Genomic DNA, 20012 nt, shown 5'->3' on the forward strand with positions numbered 1-20012 from the left:
GAACTGAACTGAACTGAAGTTATATGTTAGGATTAAAACAAAATTGGCCCTTTAGTTTTTATATTTTGTGATCATATCTGTTTTCTGTATATAATATATTACATAAATAAATCATTGATTTTGATTGTTCTAGTTTGACCATATGTTTCATTTACCACACATATAATTTCTTTCTCTGTGATTACCAAATAAATTTATTTAAGGATGACATAAATGGCAGAATGAAATAACTGGAAATTATTATCAGGGGGAAATTTATGATATGCTAACTTTTATTTTGTAGTTTGTTTTAACCTAGTTAAAATGATAATTTGTCGATATTATATATAAATATATAATATTTTAATGTAAAAGTTGTTTAATGTGAAGAAGAAAGTGTATACTTTTGAGCATAAAAGTTAAAATTTTACTTGCCAAAATAATTTGTGTTGCAAGCCACTTGTGAACTTTGAACGATCTGGAAAGTATACATTCATTAGTTAGAAAAACCACTTTTTGTAATGTAAAAAGCACTAGAAGTTTAGTCTGCACTAAAAATTACACAAGACATTTAAGCCTGAGAAGCTAAGATGCTACCCCCAAAAGGGGGATATTTAAGTTTTACAGAAAGACATTCATGTTGACCCTACAGGAAATAATTTTTAATTCACATTGTCATCACAAGTATTTATTTAATCAAACAGAAAGAAAAATTCACAGACACAGAGTAAAACATAAATGCTATACATATAGAAGCTGTAATGGCATAATAATAACTTAGTGGCCAGCATTGACAGAGAACACTAGGGGAACAATCTCTTTTATATACAATATAATTTTTAAAAATCTATTTAGAAATTGGAAGTTTGGGCATCAGGTTCAAGATGGTAGACAGAGCACAGACAATTAACTTCCCTTGCCCCTGAGTTAAATCACAGCAAATATTTATTTTAAGAGAATGAATTCAGGGTAATGAGTGACTGATGGAAAATATTAGCAGAATGGGGATAGAATTTCAATAAATGATGATCTGAATAGACAAAATCACAGCCCAGAAAAATTTTAGAGATGTTTCTCACTGTCCAAAAAGTCCTTCTAGGCTTCAAACTTTTGTTCCTGTGTTCAAATATATATATACAAAATCGGGCTAATCATATATACATGATTTTACATTATTACAAATTACATACAATGTGTTATAACAAATATACTCTTAGCTGTTGAACTGATTATGGTGTCCAAGAAAGAGCTAGGTTAGTTGGCTCCGCCCACATCATCTCCTTCTATACTTATAAACCTGCCCACTGATTACAGTCTTATTTGTGCCTAAGCTAAAGGAAATTAGTCCTGAATATTCATTGGAGGGACTGATGCTGAAGCTGCAATACTTTAGCCACCTGATAGGAAGAACTGACTCATTGAAAAAGACCCTGATGCTGGGAAAGACTGAAGGCAGGGGGAGAAGGGGATGACCGAGGATGACATGGTTGGATGGCATCACCAACTCAATGGACATGAGTTTGAGTAAGCACTGGGTGTTGGTGATGGAGAGGGGGGCCTGGAGTACTGCAGGCCATGGGGTCTCAAAGAGTCAGACGTGACTGAGTGACTGAACTGACTGAAGCTAAATGTGTAGTCATATTCTAAAGATATTGAACTTGTTAGGGCTGAAAACTCCCTTTATTTTTTTCTCTGAGAAGGTACAGAAACTTTCAGGCCTACATTTCTTTCCACAATCTGAAAGTGAGGGCTGATGGCAATAAAACAAAATATTCACCATAATCAACCAAATTCTTCAAAATTATAATGGACAAATATTTGAGAACACCAATAGAACAAGGGTAAAACACCATGAAAAACATATATAATAACCAGCCACAGAGACCAAACGTTATCAAACAACTAGAAGATATTTTTATAAAAAGTCCTAATGAATATCCTCAGAAAGATTCAAAGTGATGCTTTATTCTACCAAATCAGTAGTGCTCTGCTATGAAAGAGGGTAAAATAAAACAAGAATATGTTTGGGGGAATTAAAATTTACATCTGTAAATTTAAAAACATAATTTAAAGCATAAAGAAGATATGGTTTAAAAATAGCCCAAATTATACTTTTCAAATTAAAGGAATTTCCTCTTCCAATCATGCTGGAATTACAGGAAACATTAGATGTTGAGATAAATTGTTGGAAGCTGAATGATTCTCTGTTCATAAAAGGTAATGAAGCATTAGAATCTAATCAGTCAGTTCAGTCACTCGGTCGTGTCCAACTCTGCAACCCCATGACTCACAGCACACCAGGCCTTCCTGTCCATCACCAAATCCCAGAGTTCACTCAAACTCATGTCCATCGAGTCAGTGATGCCATCCAGCCATCTCATCCTCTGTCATCCCTTTCTTCTCCTGCCCCCAATCCCTCCTAGCATCAGGGTCTTTTCCAATGAGTCAACTCTTTGCATGAGGTGGCCAAAATATTGGAGTTTCAGCTTCAGTATCAGTCCTTCCAGTGGATACCCAAGACTGATCTCCTTTAGGATGGACTGGTTGGATATCCTTGCAGACCAAGGGACTCTCAAGAGTCTTCTCCAACACTACAGTTCAAAAGCTTCAATTCTTCAGCACTCAGCTTTCTTCACAGTCCAACTGACATCCATACATGACCACTGGAAAAACCATAGCCTTGACTAGATGGACCTTTGTTGGCAAAGTAATATCTCTGCTTTTCAATATGCTATCTAGGTTGGTCATAACTTGCCTTCCAAGGAGAAAGCATCTTTTAATTTCATGGCTGCAATCACCATCTGCAATGATTTTGGAGCCCCCCAAAATAAAGTCTGACACTGTTTCCACTGTTTCTCCATCTATTTCCCCTGAAGTGATGAGACTAGATGCCATGATCTTAGTTTTCTGAATGCTGAGCTTTAAGCCAACTTTTTCACTCTCCTCTTTCACTTTCATCAAGAGGCTTTTCAGTTCTTCTTCACTTTCTGCCATAAGGGTGGTGTCATCTGCATATCTGAGGTTATTGATATTTTCCCGGTAATCTTGATTCCAGTTTGTGCTTCTTCCAGCCCAGTGCTTCTCATGATGTACTCTGCATATAAGTTAAATAAGCAGGGTGACAGTATACAGCCTTGATGTACTCCTTTTCCTATTTGGAACCAGTCTAACTGTAGCTTCCTGACCTGAATGTAAGTTTCTCAAGAGGCAAGTCAGGTGGTCTGGTATTCACATCTCTTTCAAAATTTTCCAGAGTTTATTGTGATGCACTCAGTGAAAGGCTTTGAAATAGTCAATAAAGCAGAAATTGATGTTTTTCTGGAAATTTCTTGCTTTTTCCATGATCTGGTGGATGTTGGCAATTTTACCTCTGGTTCCTCTGTCTTTTCTAAAATCAGCTTGAATATCTGGAATTTCGCAGTTCATGTATTGCTGAAGCCTGGCTTGGAGAATTTTGAGCATTACTTTACTAGCGTGTGAGATGAGTGCAATTGTGTGGTAGTTTGAGCATTCTTTGTTATTGCCTGTTTTGGGGTTTGGAATGAAAACTGACCTTTTCTAGTCTTGTGGCCAGTGCTGAGTTTTCCAAATTTGCTGGCATATTGAGTGCAGCACTTTCACAGCATCATCTTTCTGGATTTGAAATAGCTCAACTGAAATTCCATCACCTCCACTAGCTTTGTTTATAGTGATACTTTCTAAGTCCCACTTAACTTCACATTCCAGGATGTCTGGCTCTAGGTGACTGATCACACCATCGTGATTATCTGGGTTGTGAAGTTTTTTTTTTGTACAGTTCTTCTGTGTGTTATTGCCTCCTCTTCTTAGTATCTTCTGCTTCTGTTAAGTCCATACCATTTCTATTCTTTATCGAGCCCATCTCTGCATGAAATGTTCCCTTGGTATCTCTAATTTTCTTGAAGAGATCTCTAGTCATTCCCATTCTGTAGTTTTCCTCTATTTCTTTGCATTGATTGCTGAGGAAGGCTTTCTTATCTCTCCTTGCTATTCTTTGGAACTCTGCATTCAGATGGTTATATCTGTTCTTTTCTCCTTTGGTTTTCACTTCTCTTCATTTCAAAGCTATTTGTAAGGCCTCCTCAGACAGCCATTTTGCTTTTTTGCGTTTCTTTCCATGGGAATGGTCTTGATCCCTGTCTCCTGTAAAATGTCATGAACCTCATTCCATAGTTCATCAGGCACTCTATCTATCAGATTTAGGCCTTTAAATCTATTTCTCACTTCCACTGTAAAATCATAAGGGATTTGATTTAGGTCATACCTGAATTGTCTAGTGGTTTTCCCCCTTCTTCAATTTAAATTTGAATTTGACAATAAGGAGTTCATGATCTGAGCCACAGTCAGCTCCGGTTCTTGTTTTTGCTGACTGTATAGAGCTTCTCCGTCTTTGGCTGCAAAGAATATAATCAACCTGATTTCGGTGTTGACCATTTGGTGATGTCCATGTGTAGAGACTTCTCTTGTTTTGTTGGAAGAGGGTGTTTGCTATGACCAGTGCATTTTCTTGGCAAAACTCTATTAGTCTTTGCCCTGCTTCATTCCGTATTCCAAGGCCAAATTTGCCTATTACTCCAGGTGTTTCTTGCCTTCCTACTTTTGCATTCCAGTCCCCTATAATGAAAAGGACATCTTTTTTGGGTGTTAGTTCTCAAAGGTCTTGTAGGTCTTCATAGAACCATTCAACTTCAAATTCTTCGGTGTTACTGTTTGGGGCATAGGCTTGGATTACCATGATATTGAATGGTTTGCCTTGGAAACAAACAGAGATTATTCTGTCGTTTTTGAGACTGCATTCAAGTACTGCATTTTGGACTCTTTTTTTGACCATGATGGCTACTCTATTTCTTCTAAGGGATTCCTGCCCACAGTAGTAGATATAATGGTCATCTGAGTTAAATTCACCCATTCCAGTCAATTTTAGTTCACTGATTCCTAGAATGTCGACCTTCACCTTTGCCATCTCCTTTTTGACCACTTCTAATTTGCCTTGATTCATGGAGATAACATTCCACGTTCCTATGCAATATTGCTCTTTACAACATTGGGCCTTGCTTCTATCACTAGTTACATCCACAACGGGTATTGTTTTAGCTTTGGGTCCATCCCTTCATTCTTTCTGGAGTTATTTCTCCACTCATTTCCAGTAGCATCTTGGGCACCTATCAACCCAGGGAGTTCCCCTTTCGGTATCCTATCATTTTGCCTTTTTACACAGTTCTAATCAGTCCTTGTTAAAAGTCCTCACTGATAACTAGAGCATTTAGTAGAGATCCTAGAAGGGCCACAGCTTAGCAGCAGGGCTCAACTATGCCATGCTAGATACATACTACAAGGTATGCTGGATCTTTACTTTGGCCACCTGGATTGAAGAGGTGACTTTTGGGAAAACACTCTAATGCTGGAAAGATTGAGGGCAGAAGGAGAAAGGGATGACAGAGGATGAGATTGTTGGATGGCATCATCGACTCAATGGACATGAGCCTGAGTAAGCTCTGGGAGATGAAGCACTAGCATGCTGCAGTCTGCGGAGCTGCAGTCGGACACGACTGAGTGATTGAACAACAATGCTCTATCTCGCTAACAAAGTTTAAAAATAAACCTTGAAAGGAAAAATTGAACAAGTGTTATGGACTGAATGTGTTTTCCCTGAAAACTCACATGTTGAAATTTAATCCCCAATGTGATGGTGTGTAGTTATAGAGCCTTTGGAATGCAGTTAGATCGTGAGGGTGGAACCCTCATGAATTACATTAAGTCTCCTTGTTTGAAAAGGTAAGAGAGCTAGCTGGCTTTGTTTACACTGTGTGAAGACATAGCAGAAAGACAGCCATCTGCAAAGAGGAAAAGTGTTCTCCTCAGACACCAAATCAACTGGTACCTTGATCTTGAATTTCCCAGCTTTCAGGATTGTGAGAAATGAATTTTTATTGTTGATAAGCCACCTTACACTATGTTTCATTCCAAACTAAGACAAAAAGTAACTTAATCTACTACTACAAAAAAAGTTCAATTATTTTTTAAAAGTTAGAAGGAAATTTAGCATCTGACAACATCAAGCTCACAATCTCCAAAATCCAGTAAAACCAGGGGAAATGTCAGTTGATACAACTAGCTCCAAAAATGATTGGATGATAGAATAGACAAGCTATTGAAACAGCTATTATTACCATGTTCATATTATGTAAAGAAAAAGATAAACAAATAATGAAATAAAAGATTAAAAAGGAAAAAGAACTTCTACACATAAAAAATGAAATATCACTTAAAATTAATTGGATGGCATGAAGCCCTAAGAAGCCAAGTAGACAAAAACACACAGGCAAACAAAACCCCATAAGAGTTTCTAATTAAATTGCTAATAACCCAATTAGGAAGAGATCATAAAGATAAAATCCAAAAAACACTCAATCCAAAAGAAGGCAGGAAAAAAGAACACAAAGTAATAAAGTGAATGGAAAGTTATTGATTGGTGTGAACAAAATTTCTGGCATTTTTCTTTTAATTTGTACTTTTCCCAGGAGTTTGCTAGGGCTTCGGTAGCAGAGCTTCTGTTCTTGTGAGACCTGAAATACACAAATGATTGATTTGAGGCTTTGGGATTCAAAATAGAGTGTGCGAATCTTCATGCTAGGGAGCTTCTCAGCATGAGCAAAATTTAGTAATAATAACCTAGAATGGGTGAACCGCAAAGGGTTCCAAAGCTTAGTGTAAATAAGCACACATGATCTTCGATACTTATTCTAACTTCTTTATTTTGGAAATTTCCCAAGAACACCCTCTTCTGGGAGATTATTAGCATTTACTAACTCAGTAGTGGTGAGGAAAATCATGAGAATCTGATTGCCATGTGACCTTCTTAACTGTTAGCCCAAATTATCATCACCACAAAATTTTCCAAAGTGTTCACAGCGATTCAGGTTTCAAGTTTGTCTATGATTCTGAAAATACTTCAAGAGTCTTCTTTGTAAATTTATTTTCCATTAATATGATGTGTCTTAAACTTCATATATATATATAAGTTTGCTGTTTTCTCAGTAGGAGCTGTTCTGTCAGACATCCAACAAAATCATTTTTTAATCACATTTGTAATGTGTTTCTGTAGATGGGGAATATCAGACATTTAACAGACTGACTTTCAAGGTGAAGGGGAAACCAAAGCTCTAAAATTTCCTTATAGCAGCCATGGGGTGCATTCCTTCCATAATGATATTTTCAGATTTTCTCCACTTATAAATATTCATAATACTGGTTCACACCAGGCATATTCACTAGGTAGCCTTCTTCCAACCATCGAAGCCCATTTGTCTCCACATGGTGTTCGGTAATCCAGCATCTTAATTATTTATTTCTATTGGTATACTATAACTCAGACTTAACAATGTTTTTGAGTTAAGAAAAACACTAAACCTTCAGTGAGTCTGTCTGCAAAGGATCCCTTTGGCAGTGTAAATAAGGTGTAAGATATTTAATCTATTTGTGATAGGTGAATGATACAAGCAACAGTTTAAGGAGGGACCTCATTTTGTCATTCTGTGTGTTAGCTTAAGTTAAAAAATATGAACATGAAGTAGAGATGGATGGATGGAGAGATACATAGGTAAGTAGATAGATAGGTAAAGAGTCTAAGAAACTAAAATTTAACTGGCAGACTTTGACTCTGAAATTTAAGATACAGTGAAAGACTTGAACCAAGTAAAAGCAAACTCAAAACTTTTAACTCTTTTGTTAAAAAAAACTATTATCCTTTACACTGAAACTTGACTGACATTAAAACATTTGATATTCTCTGAAAGAAGACGAATAATTTTGAAAAGATGACTCTTTTCTGATCATGATGAGAGAGGCAGGGTTTGAGAAGACAGACCGTAGGAGGAGGATGACAGATTCAGGAAACACTGAGCCTTAGGGGATTTGGAACCCTAGAGAGGAGACTAACTCCATAGCATAGGGAGCAATTTATTTTCATGTTTTTTTTTTTTTAATTATTTTTCACAACTCCTTGATACTGAAAATTCTGATCAATATTGAGGTTCGTAAGTGAGCAATTACTGGAAGTTGGCAACGAAAGAGAAGGAGTGTGCTATGTAACTCATACCTCCACTGCTGCGGACCAGATGAGTTTTGTCTAATTTCTGAAAAAAAAAAAAAAGGATTAAATATTAAGATTAAAGATCAAACTTCAGTTTTAAAAAGGCTATTTGTTTACTTTTTTGATGGACTGTTCTTATCATAATTTATGTCTCCTTTTAAAAGTCAATAATGTACCTTACAATTATTATCTTCGTGGCTTTTAATGCTTATCAATCCTATAGTTTCATCAATGACCTTTTCATAGATACAGAAATTTAGCAGAAAATAATATAAAATTGTATTATTGACCCATGCAGAGATTAGGGTTTATAAATTAAATACTCATTTGTGAAAATTTTTATAGTAGCTAGTAATCTCTTCTGTACCTTTACCGGTACTGCAAGCTGATTGGGAGTAGTAGTCACGCTTTACGAGTGTTCATTGTTTCCATGACACGCTACGTAGTGCTAGGTGGAAAGCGCTATTGCTGTTTAGTCGCTAATTCATGTCCAGATCCTTGTGACCACATCGACTGTAGCCCCCCAGGCTCCTCTGTCCATGGGATTGAAAGGTTGCCGCGATAAGCTGCAAACGACGCCAGGATTCTTGACCTCCAGAGGAGAGGAATTCGATCTGGGGCCAGTGATGAGGTTTGATCGCTCAGAGCTTTTCATAATCAAGTTTTATTAAAGTATGAAAGAGGTAGAGAAAGCTTCTGACATAGACATCAGAAGAGGGCAGAAAGAGTGCCCCCTTGCTAGTAAAAAGCAAGGAGTTACATACCTATTAGCAAGCTGCTAATTAGAGAAAAGAAATACCTCAAGACAGTGGCACCAGGCCCCTCACCCAGAACATGCATTTTGAGATCACATTGGCACAAGGTGAGCCATCCTGGGCCATAAAACAATTGACACAAATCTTGAAGAAAGGCAGATTTCCAAGTAAATACATAGTTTCAAGAGCATAGTTTAAGGAAAACAAAACACATTGGTAAACTCAGGGTTTGAGAAAAAAAGTTAAGTTCAGGTGGAACCAGGTGTCATGGCAACACAGAATTTTAAAAGAAACCTCTTTTAATTTTGTATAGAGAAGGGGAAAAAATGTCTGACCCTTGCAGTTTGTTTCCTCCTTCCGATTAAGAGAGAGAGAGGAGAGAGAGAAAATAAAGGCTGACCCTTGCAATCTATTTCTTCTGCTTGGGAACCTCTAGCCTTCCTGCCTGTTACCCTCAGTATTTTCCAAGGAAGAATACTGGAGTGGGTTGGCATTTCCTTCTAAAGGGATCTTCCCAACATAGGGATTGAACCTGAGTCTCCTGCATTGGCAGGTGGATTTTTTTATCACTGTGCCACCTAGGAAAATTACATACATATGTCAATACTTATCAAAGTTTATGTTTTAAATATGGACAGTTTATTGTATGCCAATGATATGTCAATAAAGCTGTAAAAACTACAGTTCTACTAATCTAAATTTATGAATGAGGAAATTCCAGAGAGTTAATCATTCTGGGCATACATTGAAGTAATAAGAATTTTTCTAACTAATAAATTTTAACAGAACTAATGAAAAGGAATATGAACAGTACACAGGAAGGACTAATATTTCTGGTATTAATACTTTAAAAAATGGATTCTGGAATAAATGGCATAATTGCTCTATCTCATTTTGCAGTTAAAGTCAGTTATTCATGAGAGAAAGCTAAATTCTTTACCTTTTCTCCTTCAATGTTTTATGAACTCCTTATGATCAGAGATCATCTAATATTAACTTAATTATTTTCACTGTGGGCCAGACAGGTACTATCCTCTGTCCTGTGGGATGTAGGTTATTGTATAGGCATATAAGAAATGATAAACCAAATGATATAGTTCCTAACCTCTTCATGAGACTTACACAGTAGTGGCAAAAAAACCATCAACTAACCACACTACAGGACAGAATGAAAAAGCTACTGATAGATGTACCTTTTCATCTTTAAAATATGCTAAGGCAGTGCAGCTATGGGACCTGTGAATTCTGAAGTGAAGCCAGGAATGTAGGCTGGGAAGGTTCTACAGAGGTATGTGAGAGAACTTACATACATGTAAGGATAGACCCTGATGTATTCTCATGGTAAGGACTCAGGTACATTCTTGCCCTCTTGTGATAACTCTTGAAGCTGCCTCCTCTCCTAGGCTGCTGTCACTCCGCTCTTTTTTCTTGCCTTAAGCATCCTAGGGCTTCCCAGATGACACTGGTGGTAAAGAATCTGCCTGCCAATGCAGGAGAGGCAGAAGACGCAAGTTTGATCCCTGGGTCAGGAAAATCCCCTGGAGTAGAAAACGGCAACCCGCTCCAGTGTTCTTGCCTAGACGATCTCATGGACAGAGGAGTCCGGTGGGCTATAGTGCATGGGGTTGCAAAGAGTCACACGTGACTGAACATCTGAGCATACACGAACACTGACATTTCTAAGTACTCCCTGAGTGAAAAGCCTACTGCTTAAGTTCAAGCTGGGTGTTCTTTATTTGCTGAACTTTGGGGCAAGAGACAGCAAAGGAGCTGAAGTCATGCACTTCAAGCCAACTCCTTAAATCATGTGGGCACAAAATATTCCAGAGACCATAGCAGTTCAAGCCACCCCATAGCAGTAACTCACCGAGTCGGGTTTTTAATTACCTCAAAAACTTGAGTCAACATCGAATGCTATCAGAAGCAAAATGAATGTACGTTAATCACAGAATATTTTAGTCACATGACATCTTTCTTCTCAGGAAAGTTCACAACCCCTAGGTCTGTTTCTCATCACACTTAATGTGAGGAAACAGGATAGCAAGCAGTTTTGAAGAGATTGAATGGGGGAAGGTTGAGTGTTTAATTTAGACAGAGCTATGTAAAACTTGCAGAAAGCAAGTACTTTCTTGGTAAGATATCCTCTCCCTCTTCCTTCCCCATGGAAAAATGGGCCAAAGGAAGAACTGAAGTCATAACATAAAAGTGGTAATTTCTCAAAGCATTGATTTCCTAATAATAACTAATACAAAATAAACTTCTTTCATGAAAAGAGCAAATTTCAAACTGTGCTCCCTGGACTCTTGTATCTTTGAAGATTTATTCCAAGTCTTCTGCAAATAATGAAGTATTTTCCTTCAAAGAATCAGATCCTCTTAGGAGTTTCTGAAATACTTTTATCACTTTTTTATGATGGGAGTTATTGTTAAATTTTCATTGTAAAAAAATAATCTACTAAGTTTCAAGATTATTCTATTAGAAGAAACATGTATGTGATTTTGGAAAATCAAAAAGGATAAGTTTATTTGATATTTATAGATAACATGAGATTTGAAATAAATTGTTTGCTTACTAAATTATCTCTAAGATAATTATCCTACTCTTCTTTATCTCTGATTATTCTGTGTGGGTCTTGGTTTTAACAAATTCTGTCTTGTCTAAAAGCAGAGTTGAAAGTCTGATTCTATAACAAATTTGGGAATAAAGCAAGATCTAATCATTCATTCTGAAATACTTAATGGATTTTAACTCTGATCTAGGCCCAATATTATACTAAGATTGGCTGTGTATCTGTTTTTTAGTGGATCTCAGACTATGGAGAGAAAGATACACCTGTAAATGGATGCAGCTGTGGCATTCTCTGGCCAATCACTCAGACACAATGAAATGTGTCTTTCTGATTCCGCCGTGTTGTTCAGCCGCTAAGTCGTATCAGAGTCTTTTGCAGCTCATGGACTGTGGCCCCCCAGGCTCCTCTGTCCTTGGAATTCTCCAGGTGAGAATACCAGAGTGGGTTGCCATTTCCTCCCCAAGGGCATCTTTTGGACTGAGGGACCACGTCTTCTGCATTGGCAGGCAGATCATTTACCACTGAGCCACCAGGGGAGCCAACTTATCTTTGTGATTTTAATCCAACTTAATTTTTATTTCAGATCCTTGCTGCCGTGCAGAAGTGGTAGCTTCATAGTGCTTGCTTGTCTTACCTCACCAAAGGCAGCTTTACCTGAACTTGTGTCTTGTGGTAACTGGGGAGGTTGTAGTGCTTCCCTGGTGGCTCAGATGATAAGGAATCTCCCTGTAATGCAGGAGATCTGGGTTTGATCCCTGGATCAGGAAGATGTCTTGTAGAAGGGGATGGCAACCCATTCCGGTATCCTTGCCTGGAAAATTTCATGGACAGAGGATCCTGGCGGGTTGTAGTCCATGGGATCAAAAAGAGTTGGATACGACTGACTAACACTTTCACTTTGTAGGTCCACTAGTTACCCCATATTTTATCCATCCCCACAAGCAGTTAAGGGAACATCTATTCCTTCTAGTATGAAAATTTTTTCACATTCAATTCAGTTCAGTTGCTCAGTCATGTCCGACTCTTTGCAACTCCATGAATTGCAGCAAGCCAGGCCTCCCTGTCCATCACCAAATTCCGGAGTTCACTCAAACTCACATCCATCGAGTGGTGGTGCCATCCAGCCATCTCATCCTCTGTTGTCCCCTTCTCCTCCTGCCCCCAATCCCTCCCAGCATCAGAGTCTTTTCCAATGAGTCAACTCTTCGCATGAGGTGGCCAAAGTACTGGAGTTTCAGCTTTAGCATCATTCCTTCTTGTTAAATTGTCCCTTTTTGCTGTTTTTAAGGGCTCGTTTTGACACACCAAATTTCTCTACTCACTATATGTCCCTCTTAGGTGCATTCAGGGTTCAATTTATGATACTCAAAAATCAGAAAGAGACTTGCTTTTAATTGGGGATAAATGTTAAAGGTCAGGACCATGAAAGAAAAGTAAGCAACACGCAAAATAAGTAGCAATTGGCTAATTATTTGAATCGTATTATCCCAATACAAGAAATTTCCATTGTGTGAGGTAAGAGCTAAAAACCAAAAACGGTCAGCACAAGAGTGGCATACACACACAAACACGCATGCACACATCGGCATTCACAGGGTCAGAGGAGGAGGGCAGTGCTTAGACAAGGCTTCCTAGAGTCAAAAGAAAATGCCCGTTGATGTCTATTCTGTGCTGTCTATTCTAGCTTTTATTCCTCTCAGTTTGATGTCCCTGCATCATACATGTTGCCTAAACTTTACAAAAGAGGTGGTCATTCTTAAGATAAAGTTTTAGTAGGCTTATTAGCCTGTCCAATATAGAAAGTCTGAAATACTAACATATCTTCCTGAAAAATGTTCTCATGGATTATTCTATTATGATTTGGCAATGCATAGCTAGGAGAACATGAGCTTTGAAGTCAGGTATGTACTGTGGGTTGAAATCTTAACTTATTTAGTAACTGGAGAATCTTATACAAGCTATTTAATTTCTCCCAGATCCAACTTTCTAATCTATAAAATGTGGATAAGAATTAAAAAAAAAATGGTAGGATGGTTTTTAGGACTCTATATAAAAACTTAATATGTGGCCTAATATAATACTAAAAACGGTAGTTTAGTATTATGAATAGTAATAACGAAATGAAAAATAATCCCCTCCAATCAGAAGATACTCCATGAATGTGAACCACTTTGGGAATTATGAATTTTTAAAGAAGCTACAATCAATCAAATGATTTTATAGTCTCATAAAATCACAGAACTGGAGAGGATCCAAATATCTCACCTTTAGTAGTAATTCTAATAATTAATCAGCTTTTTTCCCCATATCTCAGAGTAATCCAAAACTTTAAGTGCAGAATGAATTAGCTATTTTTCACTTTTGAAAAGTTGACATTTAGCCTTTTAGCTGAATGCTCAGTAAAAATGTAATTATGTTGAATTTAGAGGAAAAAAAATAACAGATTTCCCTTTTAAGGATGATACATAGTTCAGCAGTTCTACTCAGAATTTTTAAATGATACATAAAATGGGGATTTAATGACAAAGTACAAAATTTGTCAATATTCCACCTCAAATTTCTGTTCCTTCTACTAAGTAGGCTAATTTATGAAACAGGCAACAGGCCAATATTTTTTACTTAATGTATATCAAACTCAATAATTCTCTTGATCAGTTCCTATTATGAAACTTAAACAGCATGACCTTACCACAGATGGCTGTAATCAGTCTCAAATTAAATGCTTTATAATGGATGGGGCCATGGAACAACACCTTGGAAGAAGACGAAAATAATCTAAAGGGCTCTAAATTATTCACATTCTAGCCTTAGGCTCATAGGTAGAAAAAGACTTAGAAGTCTTCTAGTTTGACTCTGTATTTTTCAAAAAATTATGAAAATGTATAGGTTTTTCAACCCACAGTCCCTCATGAAAATTATAGTAGGGAAGACACTCCAGGAAGAAGGTCTAATTTGAACAAAAGGTAGATAAATTTTAGGAACATTTTAAAACTTCTGTTGGATTTGGCCTTGAGAGAAACCAGTTACAATTCTAAGTAATCTTATTACTAATAAAACATTTTAGTGGATTTGCAATGTTCTGCTAGTTTCAGGTATATATTCATCTGTTATACATATACATGCATCTATTATTTTATTTTACCACATAGGCCGTTAGAGTATTGACTAATTTTAAATGCAAAAGTTATCTTCATGTTCTAGCCATAACATCCTATTGCACTCCTACAGACTGCACTTTTAAAAATAGTAAAGATGTCCTTGAACTCAGAAAGTTACTGTTTTTACAATTCACCTTCTAAATATTCCAGTTATTCATTATGTATCATTGTTTTCCAAAACCTTCTTAAATTATGCTTTCATTTTTGTTTTCTTTTTCCATGACTGATAAATTGAATTTGACATTCCTCAAATCAATTACAATTTTGTATGAGTTTACTGTTCTTGGTCAAATGACCTTGTAATCTATTTACTATGATGATGAATTTTCTGGTTGAATGATGAAAATTTGAAAAATATGAACTATTTTTTCCAGTATTTTCAATGAGACTATGCTATTTGTGATTGCTTTTCAGTTATATTTTGGATAGTCTACTAATGTTTCACCCTTTAGTTTTTTTTTTTTTTTTTTAAATGTCAGCTACAGTTGAATTTTTTTGCCAATCAAACTATTCTAGGTCACCTTTATTAATATTTGCGTGTCTATACTTTGCCAGTCCAGTATCTAGTGGCCAAATCTCAGTCATGATACTTGAGTTTCATGCTGTGGGTGTGCATGCTAAGTTGCTTCAGTTCTGTCTGACTCTTTGTGACCCTACGGACCATAGACTGCCAGGCTCCTCTGTCCATGAGATTCTCCAGGAAAGAATCCTGGAGCAGGTTGTCCTGTCCTCCTCCAGGGGATCTTTCCAACCCAGGGCTCGAACCCATATCTCTTATATCTCCGTCATTGGTAGATGTGTTTTTTACCACTAGTGCAACCTGGGAAGCCCATTGATCAAGCTGCTACTGCTGCTGCTAAGTCATTTCAGTCGTGTCCGACTCTGGGCGACCTCATAGACGGCAGCCCAACAGGCTCCCCCGTCTCTGGGATTCTCCAGGCAAGAACACTGGAGTGGGTTTCCATTTCCTTCTCCAATGCATGAAAGTGAAAAGTCAAAGTGAAGTCGCTCAGTCATATCCGACTCTTTTCGACCCCATGGACTGCCTACCAGGAGCCTGCCAGGCTCCTCCGTCCATGGGATTTTCCAGGCAAGAGTACTGGAGTGGGGTGCCATTGCCTTCTCCAAGCTATATGTCTTTAAATATATATTTTTAAAATTTAAGTTCACTTACCAGTCTCTGTGTAAGTCTTGTTTTTGCAAGCTTTAAATGTTGTAGAGCTTCAGGGCTTAAAAGTAGAACATCTTTTTGTCCCTTTATATTCATTTTCCCTGAGATGTATAGCTTTTTATTTTTTTTATTTATTCTTTTTTATTTTTTGTTTCTTTTTTAAAATTTATTTTCTTTTTTTTAACTTTACAATATTGTATTGCTTTTGCCATATATCAACATGAATCTGCCACAGGTATACACGTGTTCCCCATCCTGAACCCTCCTCCCTCCTCCCTCCCCGTACCATCCCTCTGGGTCATCCCAGTGCACCATCCCCAAGCATCCAGTATCGTGCATCGAACCTGGACTGGCGACTCAGTTCATATATGATATTATACATGTTTCAATGCCATTCTCCCAAATCATTCCACCCTCTCCCTCTCCCACAGAGTCCAAAAGACTGTTCTATACATCAGTGTCTCTTCTGCTGTCTCGTATACAGGGTTATTGTTACCATCTTTCTAAATTCTATATATATGTGTTAGTATAGTGTATTGGTGTTTTTCTTTCTGGCTTATTTCACTCTGTATAATAGTCTCCAGTTTCATCCACCTTTTTAGAACTGATTCAAATGTATTCTTTTTAAAGGTTGAATAATACTCCATTGTGTATATGTACCACAGCTTTCTTATCCATTCATCTGCTGATGGACATCTAGGTTGCTCCCATGTCCTGGCTATTATAAACAGTGCTGCGATGAACAGTGGGGTACACGTGTCTCTTTCAATTCTGGTTTCCTCAGTGTGTATGCCCTGGGATGTATAGCTTTAAAAACATCAAAGCCTTCTGAATGTTAATCTCCTCCATCATCACCTCTCTAAATCTCTGCTTGATGTGACTACTTAGATTTAGGAGGTATCTTAATCCTAATATGGTTTTAGCCTAACATTTGATATTTTCACTTATACCTACTCTTTACCAGGTATTTTCAATTTTAGAAAATGATACAACACTGAAATATATCCCAAATCCATCTTTATGACTTTCACTGCTATTTCCCCAACCAAACCACCATCTCTGGCCTTGATTTTGGGGGTTTCCTAATTTGTCTCACTTCTGTCACTTTTGTTTCTACCCATTATATATATTCTTTCTTGCAATAGTCAGTGTGACTATTTTAATATAAAATTTTATTTCTAAATTCTACAATAATTCCAATCCTTTCAATAAACTACTCCCCACTATATGATCTGGTTCTGATTCACTGAAATGCTATCTCTTGTGTTTTTTGTTTGTTTAAGTTTGCCTATTATAGTTTAACCACCTGGCCTTTTGGTTTGCTTGTTTCTGTTTCTCAAACATACTAAGAGTGTTTCCAATGCTTTTGGAAATCTCTTTCACTAGAAAAAAAAAAAAAAAGAAGAAGAAACTTCAACCTCTTCCTTCTTGCTTGCCTCTACTCAAATAGTAACTTCTTCCCTGATCCACCTGATCCAAAATAGTCACTCCTATTTCTTCTCTGTTTATATGAGCATACTACTCTCTCAGTACTTGACACTGTCTTATTTATGTGCTAGTTTTCCCACTCTTTATTTTATCATCTATCTTCCTCACTAAAATATTAGGTCAAAGAAGGAAAAACACCACATGACATATTCTTAGAAGAATGAATTAGTGACAGACTGCTTAGATAAATGAATGAGTTATGACCAACCTAGACTGCATATTAAAAAAAGCAGAAACATTACCTTGAGAATAAAGGTCCATCTAGTTAAAGTTATGGTTTTTTCAGTAGTCATGTATGGATGTGAGAGTTGGACTATAAAAGAAGATGAGCCCTGAAGAATTGATGCCTTTGAACGGTGGTGTGGAGAAAACTCTTGCAGTCCAAAACTCCTTGGACTGCAAGGAGATCCAACCAGTCCATCCTAAAGGAAATCAGTCCTGAATATTCGTTGGAAGGACTGATGCTGAAGCTGAAACACCAATATTTTGGCCACCTGATGCAAAGAACTGACTCATTTGAAAAGACCCTGATGCTGGGAAAGATTGAAGGCAGGAGGAGAAGGGGATGACAGAGGATGAGATGGTTGGTTGGCGTCACCGACTCAATAGACTTGAGTTTGAATAAACTCCAGGAGTTGGTGATGGACAGGGAGGCCTGGTGTGCTGCAGTCCATGGGGTCGCAAAGAGTCAGATACGACTGAGAGACTGAACTGAACTGTGTAATATTTGTCTTTCTTGAATCTTTTCTCCATTTGAATAGTTTAGGTAACTACATTGTTTGAAGCCTTGTCTTAATTAGTCCATGGAATTCTCCATAGTCCATGGAATTCTCCAGGTCAGAATACTGGAGTGGGTAGCAGCCATTCCCTTCTCCAGGGGATCTTCCCAACCCAGGGACCAAACCCAGGTCTCCATACTGCAGGTGGATTCTTTACCATCAGAACCACCAGGAACCTCTTCATCTGAATAAGTCTAATCTTATACCTTGAGAATCAGGCAATTTAAAAGAAAGATGGGCAAGACCATTTATATTACCTTTAGTTTATAAGGGACTTGTAATAAATAGTACTGCTGCTGCTACAAAAAAAAACAAACAAACAAACAACAACAACAATCTGGTTACCCTGCTTTTATAATGACTAACTATTGTCCACTTTAGCAGGAGAGATGACCAGAAAATTAATTTCCCCAAGATAGGATGGTCACTTATTATAGAAAAACTTAATAAGGTTTGAAATAATAGAACTTTTCATATTTTTAGGATTTTAAAAATTAGTTCCTCTTTTCTCAGAACACGGAGGAGAAATTTTATGTGCTGACTTTTGTTTTGAATACAGTACCTAAAGAAAACAATTTCCATATTCAGGTTGCTTTCAAGAACTGTTATGCCCTTGAATATGTTTATAATGTTACTAGTACAGAAGTCTTCAATATTATGTGGGAAAATTTACTCAAAATTAGATATCTAATGGATGTTATTGTTGTTAAGTCACTCAGTCATGTCAGACTCTTTGCAACTCCATGGATTGCATCATGCCAGGCTTTACCGTACTTCACCCTCTCCCACTTTGCTCAAACTCATGTCCATTGAGTCAGTGATACCATCCAACCACCTCATCCTCTGACATTCTCTTCTCCTGCATTCAGTCTTTACCAGCATCAGGGTCTTTTCTAATGGATCAGCTCTTTGCATCAGATGGCCAAAGTGTCAGAGTTTCAGCTTCAGCATCAGGCCTTCCAATGAATACTGATTGGTTTGATCTCCTTGCAGTCCAAGGGACTCTGAAGAGTCTTCTCAAACATCACAGTTCAAAAGCATCAATTCTTCAGCATTCAGTCTTCTTTATGGTACAACTCTTACATGCATGCATGACTAATGGAAAGACTCTAGCTTTGACTATGTGGACCTTTGTTGACAAAGTGATGTCTGTACTTTTTAATAAGCTGTGTAGGTTTGTCATAGCTTTTCTTCCAAGGAGCAAGTGTCTTTTAATTTTATGGCTGCAATCACCATCTGCAGTGATTTTGGAGCCAAACAAAATAAAGTCTATCACTGTTTCCATTGTTTCCCCATCTATTTGACATGAAGTGATGGGACTTGGTGCCATGGTCTTTGTTTTTTGAATACTGAATTTTTTTTGACCATTTTTTTTTTTAACTTTACAATATTGTATTGGTTTTGCCATATATCAACATGAATCCGCCACAGGTATACACATGTTCCCCATCCTGAACCCTCCTCCCTCCTCCCTCCCCGTACCATCCCTCTGGGTCGTCCCAGTGCACCATCCCCAAGCATCCAGTATCGTGCATCGAACCTGGACTGGCGACTTGTTTCATATATGATATTATACATGTTTCAATTTTTTTGAAGGATAATTGCTTTACAAAATTTTGCTGTTTTCTGTCAAACATCAGCATGAGTCAGTCATAGGTATACATGTATCCCCTCCGTTTTGAAATTCCCTCCCCATCCCGCCTCTCTTGGTTGATGCAGAGCTCCTGTTTGAGTTTCCTGAGTTTTAAGTCACCTTTTCCACTCTCCTCTCTCACTTTCATCAAGAGACTCTTAAGTCTCATGTAAATAGAATTCACCTGGAGAAATATGATAATTTCTAGTTCGCACTGTCTGTGAAATTAATATTAGAAAGATTAACAAGGTAACACGATTTCATATACTAAAATTAAAAAATATTAGTGTACTCCAAAGTTGACGTGTGCACTTGAGGCCTTTTTTGTCACCATTCATCATTTTCTCTGCCTGATAGAAAGCTTGTTATA

Source organism: Bos javanicus, chromosome 10 (genome assembly GCF_032452875.1).
Source record: "Bos javanicus breed banteng chromosome 10, ARS-OSU_banteng_1.0, whole genome shotgun sequence".
Classification (NCBI taxonomy): Eukaryota; Metazoa; Chordata; class Mammalia; order Artiodactyla; family Bovidae; genus Bos; species Bos javanicus.